The sequence below is a fragment of the Muntiacus reevesi genome, chromosome 2 (assembly GCF_963930625.1).
Source record: "Muntiacus reevesi chromosome 2, mMunRee1.1, whole genome shotgun sequence".
In the NCBI taxonomy this organism is placed as follows: domain Eukaryota; kingdom Metazoa; phylum Chordata; class Mammalia; order Artiodactyla; family Cervidae; genus Muntiacus; species Muntiacus reevesi.
In genome coordinates this window covers 41,333,063-41,339,470 of record NC_089250.1, presented here as the reverse complement: position 1 = coordinate 41,339,470, position 6,408 = coordinate 41,333,063, and the positions used below count along the sequence as shown (strand labels likewise).

General features: G+C 40.9%; 1 long non-coding RNA gene across 1 annotated transcript; it reads right to left on the bottom strand.

Moving 5' to 3' along the window:
• Nucleotides 1-2,065: 2,065 nt before the first annotated feature.
• On the bottom strand, nucleotides 2,066-4,707 carry LOC136157843 (uncharacterized). The gene is made up of 3 exons (XR_010661284.1): nucleotides 4,656-4,707; nucleotides 3,135-3,256; nucleotides 2,066-2,577 (listed from the first exon to the last, which is right to left on the bottom strand). It is a non-coding gene; the product is annotated as an uncharacterized lncRNA (long non-coding RNA).
• Nucleotides 4,708-6,408: the final 1,701 nt, after the last annotated feature.

The following is a 6,408-nucleotide window of genomic DNA, read 5'->3' as shown; positions in this document are numbered from 1 at the left end:
TGATTAAAATTTTGTGTGCATTATTCTAAAGGAATAATCATAGAGTGAAATATTTATCTGAATTATAGTCAATCCTCAAAAATAAATATTTACTAAATAAATATTTAGCAAAATAAATATTTACTAAATTTATAAATTCATATTTTCATTAAAAAAATTGTAAGCAACCAATAGATTCTTAGATTTTTAGCATTTTCACCTTCTCTTTTTTTTAAATATAAAAGGAAACTTTGGTTACTAAGTTGCATAAGGTAGATAAAGCTATTTATGATTTTAATAGATTATGTTAAATTGTTCTCAAGGCTTTTATCATATATTTTATTTCATAAATAGTAATTTTTCCTACATCTGACATTATGATATTGCATATGACAAATCCAGTTATGAGAAACAGCCTTTAGACTTATTTTCACAATCTATCATAAATATGAATTATTTGTATTAGTTTTTGCATTGTTTTTAAATATACTTTCAAGATATTATAATTTATACCTAAAATATGCATTATTTTTGTATATGGACATTAATATGGCTTCTTTGGAGAAATGTCTATTCGAGTCCTTTGCCCATTTTCCCATTTTTGAATCAGGGTTTTTTTTTTTTTTGTTGTTGTTGTTGTTGTTGTTGAGTTTTAGTTCTCTCTATATTTCAGATACTAATCCCTTACCAGATATTATCATTTTAATCTTGATGGCTGTTAGTAATCTTTTTTGTAAGATACATTTCACAATTTATTTCTCAATGATTTTCATACTGTTTCTTGAAACACACATTCACACACTCATTTGAGTTGCGAAATGTCTTGCGCCATCACTGGGAGAAGTCCTGGCTGGCAGTTCGTTGAGCTGTTTGCAGCCACAGTGCCTGGCTTTCTAAGCACCTGTGGGTGGCATATTCATATTTGGGTTGGCTGAGAGATTTAAGCCTATGATAAAACAAAATCTAACTTTCTCTTGGTGGCTTGGACCAAGTGGGCAGAACTGATGGTCCCCTGGGAATCTTATAATGGGGTTTTGGGGCAGACTTTCCAGAGAAGGTATAAAAGTGATTTTAGTGTCAGGCTAGCAAGTCCCTCGCTAAGGCAGGGGCTTTCTAATTCTCGGCTTCCAACAAAGTCAAAAGGAGACATAACTGCTGTAACTCAGAAGGGGTTCCAACTGGGTGATGCTGGTGGTGGAAGGAGGCGTGGTGAGTACAATTCTTGGTGCTTACAGGTGTAACATAAAACCCTGAAAACAAAAAGTGAGGATAAAGGGAACGCCAAGCCTGCCCTGCTAATTCCAGAATGAAGCAATATCCGCCTATAGTGAAGCCCCAGCTGAAAAGACAACGACAGGACCCCCAGCAAAGTGGATTTGCGTTAACATGAGACACAGGAGAAGATGCTCAAGGGGCTTCTGTACCCATCTGCTGCCACTACTGGCCTCATTACAGGGTGTAGACAGTGGGCACCGCCTCAGGAAACAGAGCAACAACTATAGAACCACCATCTCGTTTAGAGATGCTTTCCCAGCACAGCCTCACTTTCTACATGTAATCACTTATCAAAATCTCTACTGTCTTGACTTGCTCAGTAATATCAATAATAATCATAATGAAACTCAAGGAAAACATTTAAAACACCTAGGTCTTTTTGATCATAAGAAACCAAAATAATTTCCATTTATACATGTGTTTCTGTTGCAGGATTTTATGAGGATGATAATAAAGCATGTTCAGGCATAAAATTCTATAATATTAAGTTAAAATTCTTAAGGAGGGGAATGTAATGAAACTATGTTTAAGGAGAAAAGAAGAAGGGGTAGAATTTCTAACTACTGGAGTAGAAATTGCCTGTGTAGTATTATTTTTGCTCATGTATGTTTTTTAATACTTAGTGTATTTATTAAGTATAATCTTCTTTTTAAAAATTATTTAATTATTCTCACTGTTATTTTATTTACTTTTATATTTTGGCCATGCGGGATCTTAGTTTGCAAACCGGGATTGAACTGGAGACCCCTGCATCAACAGGGCAGAGTTGTAGCCACCAGACCACCTGGGAAATCCTGCTCGTGTATGCTTTATCTTTTATTTTGCTTTATTTTTTGGCATTACTGACACGATAGACATGAGTTTGAGCAAGCTCCGGGAGTTGGTAATGGACAGGGAGGCCTGGTGTGCTGCAGTCCATGGGATCAAGAAGAGTCGGACACGACTGAGCAACTGAACAGAACTAATTTTTTGGGTCTTTGTTGCTCTGCGGAGGCTTTCTCTAGTTATGTCGAGTGGGGGCTGCTCTTTTGTTGTGAAGCTTCTCATTGCAGTTGCTTCTCTTGCTGCAGAGCCAAGGCTCCAGGCTTGAGGGCTTAGGAGTTGTGACTTGTGTCCTCTGGAGGGCGGGCTTCAGTAGTTGTGGCACATGGGCTTAGTTGCTCCTTGGCACGCGGAATCCTCCCAGACCAGGGATCGAACCTGTGTCCCCTGCACTGGCAGGTGGATTCGTATCCAGGGAAGTCCTCATTTATGTTTTACCATTCGTGGTGGGTCTTACAATGATATGAAACTTGCTTTCTACAGTGCACATTCTAAAGAGATCTGAGAGTTTTACATTAAAATAATTTATAATATATTATAAATTTTATTTATGTTTATATACTTATATAGTATATCCATATAATTTATTTAAATATTTATAATTATATTATATTTAATATTTACAAATATATAAATATATTTATAAATATACACTTGGGTAAAAAAGCACATGTAATCTTAAATGTACATGAGGGGAGCATCACAGTTTTGTCAAAACAGTTGAGAAGCCAGCGCCGTGAGAGGTGCATTACCATCATGGAAGCTGCAGCATGGCCTGGGTGTAGACAGCGGGGTGCCCAGGTGAGGAGGGTAACGGGGAGCCCTGGGGGGAGGGGGGAGTCTCTGAAGTCCTCAGTGAGGAGCCACGGGAGTGTCTGGGTGGCAGGCTAGTGATGGTGGAGGCCATGCAGGCAGTGGCCGACCGCGTGTGGGGAGGACGGCGGATCAGGCCCCAGGGGCTGAGGGAGCAGGAGCGCTCAGGCCGGGGAGGCAGCAGCAGGAGGGAGGTGGCAGCCCGCGTGTTTGGCAGGTAGAACTGACAGGTGCTTGTGACTCACAAGGAAGAGGTGTGGGCGGGGCGGGTCCAGCCTCAGGCTCGTGACTCATCTCTGAGCACAAATGGTGCGGGGGATGGTAGCACAACCGGAGTCCTCAGGTGACACCTCCAGCTCTCTTGGGCCTAAAGAAAGATGAGGTCTCATCACAGCCACCAGCATTTTGCTGCATGTATACAAATGTTCCTTTTGGTCTCTGAACTCTACTCTCAGTGATGGAAGCAGGAGGAGAGGGCTGGATAGGTCCCTCCCCGGGCAGGGATGCAGGTCTCATTTAGAGGGGGGCTTGTCAAAAGAATAGCAAACATCCATCGCAACTTCTTATTTTACAAAGGAGGGAACTGAGCTAGAGGGGTAAAGTGCCGGGCAAGGTGACCAAGTAGGTGGGTGGCAGTTTTCTTGAAGATGCCTTGGCAAGGAGTAGAACAAGCAATCCTTTATGCTTCATGGGTAGAAGGTAAAGTAAGGCCCCTCCTCTCGTATCTCCAGTTGGAGGCAGGTTTGTAAATGGGCCAAACGTTCCAATTAAAAGGCTGAGATCAGAAGAACAGGACAAAAACCATGATCCAGTGATACGATAACGAAGAAGAGACACACTGGAGATTTCAAGACACAAATCAATTGAATGGGAAAGAATGAGAAAAGAGATTCCCTGGAAACAGCCACCCAAAGAGAGCTGGAGTAACTGTACTAAAAGAAGACAAAAAAGAGTTCCAGGCAACACTTGCTGCTAGAGAAAGTTAAGTACATTTTATAATGATGAAATAGAAAATCCATCAAAATGACATAGCAATGATAACAACAGAGTCCCAGATATATGAAGCCAAACAGGCAGATTTAAAGAAGAAATAGGCAATTCAAAATAATAGCTGGAGACTTACAATAACTCATTATCAATAATGTATAGAATAGCTATACAGACATTAGCAAATAGACTTCCAACATCATGAAACAATGACTCCTCACAATTGTCTGTACAACACCCCACCCAACAATCATAGAAGACACATCCTTTCCAAGCACATTTCCCAGAACAGATAGTTTATCAGGCCACAAAACAAGTCTTTGTATGTTTAAAAGGACTATAATCATACAAAGTGTGTTCTCTGATCACAATAGAATGAAATTAGGAATCTATACAAGAAGGAAATTTGAGAACTTCACAAAAATGTGGAAAATAAACAGTATACTTCTAAATGATCAATAGGTCAAAAAGAACCGCAAGGAACTGGCAAATATTTTGAGATGAATGAAAATGAAAACACAACATACCAGAATTTATGGATATGCTGAAAGTAGTGCCAGAAGGAAAATTATACCCGTAAATGCTTACTTTAAAAAAGAAGAAATATCTGAAGTCAATAACCTCACCATTCAACTTAAGAAACTAGAATAAGCAAAGCCACAGTAGGAAGTAAATCAAGCAGATGGGAACACATGAAATAGAGGATAGGAAAAAAACAGAGAAAATGACGCACAAACCCTCAAACCAGTTCCTTGTAAAGAAGAACGAAATTGACAAACCTGTGTAGCTGGACTAATCAAGAAAGGAAGAGAGATTCATATACTAGATCAGGAATGAAAAGGGACATTGTTATGTGCCACAGAGAATAAAAAGGACTGTAAGTGGACACTGTGAATACCAGTGTGACAACACACAGAATAAAAAGATCACAAGGGGACACTGTGAATAATTGTGTGACAACACATTAGGTGATTTATAGGAAATGGACACATTCCTAGAAAGACACAGACAGCCACAAGTGACTCAAGAAGAGATAGAAAATCAATAAATTTATAACTGGAGACTGAACTGGTAATAAAAAAGCTTCACACACACACATACAAACCCCAGAACCAGATGGCTCTCCTGGTGAATTGTTGACAAGTCTGAAGAAAAATAAACAGGGTGAGCATTCATTTTAGGCAAAGAGGGGAAAAAAACACCAGGCAAGACAGGAAATGAAGAACAGTAAAAGCAGGAATTGGTGAATCTGAAAACAGAAAATGAGAAGTAAATAGTAATCTTAAGTTGAAGATACACGTGTGTGGCACTCACAAGCTCTGTGTCTGCCACACACACATATGCACACGTACAGACGCTCAGTAAACTCAGCCTCAAAGGACAATTCAGGGTGGGAAAGTTGAAGAAACCACAGATGCAGGGAAAAAAAACAGTCAGATTCAAATGGAAAAGGATACTTTGCTTAACTCTGTGGATTAGATGACTGATGCCAAAAGACCCAGGAAACTAAAGGGTCAGTGGCCACGTCCGAAGCTGAGCGGTCCTTCAGATGACCTTCAAGAGAGGGGCTGTGAGAGGGGTGGCCGTGGCCAGGAAATATCTCCAAGGTGCCCTGTGAGCTGCAGTAACACGGCACACTGGTGAACGCCCACATGTAGTGTGTGCGGCCGGCTGTAACCTGAGTACACGGGCACGCCGGGCACCATTGTTTCCTGGGCACCCAAGGAGCAACCCTGGCATATTGAGTTGGGGCACTCGGGTGTGCAGGTGGGAAGAAATTGATTTCCACTGCACATCCTTTTGATCCGGCTGGCTGATTTTTACCACTTCTTGTCATTTCCTAATGCAAAAAAAAGGGGGGGAGGAGGGAAGTTCCATGGAAAAATGCCAAAGAGATCTCTCCATACCTTTTTCTGATAAACACCCTCAGATACAAGCCTCAGGGGAGCTTGGGACGTCAGCTGAGGGTGCAGAGTGTCCTGACTGGAGTGTAGATGTTGGACTCCTGTAATGACCCCATGTGTCCCACTGGCCAAGTACTCTGTTGGCAGTGGTAATACTCTGGGCTTGTGGCCAAGGTCTCTTGGCCAGTAGCAGTTCTAACCCCTCCCTTCATGGCGAAATGATAAAATTGGGTTGGCAGAACGGTTTCTGAAATGAGAATGGTGATGAATGCCCACAGCTGTCAGTCTTTAGCAGAAATTTGTCATATTATACACAGAATTAAATCCATCCTCCATTAAAAGTATGACAAAAAGAATTAATTCATTTTCAAGGTAATGACTTAAGCAAGCAGCTCTTGCATAACAATGAGGGTTTCTGAACTTCTAATGAACTGTTAAAAGTGTTTGAGTTGAATTTGGTTCTCTGATAATAATTGCTAAGATCCAAGACTCCCTAGTTGGATGGCAATGCCAATTCAATGGACATGAACTTGGGCAAATTCCAGGAGATGGTGAGGGACAGGGAAGCCTGTTGTGCCACAGTCCATGGGGTTGCAAAGAGTTGGACATGACTTGGCGACTGAACAAC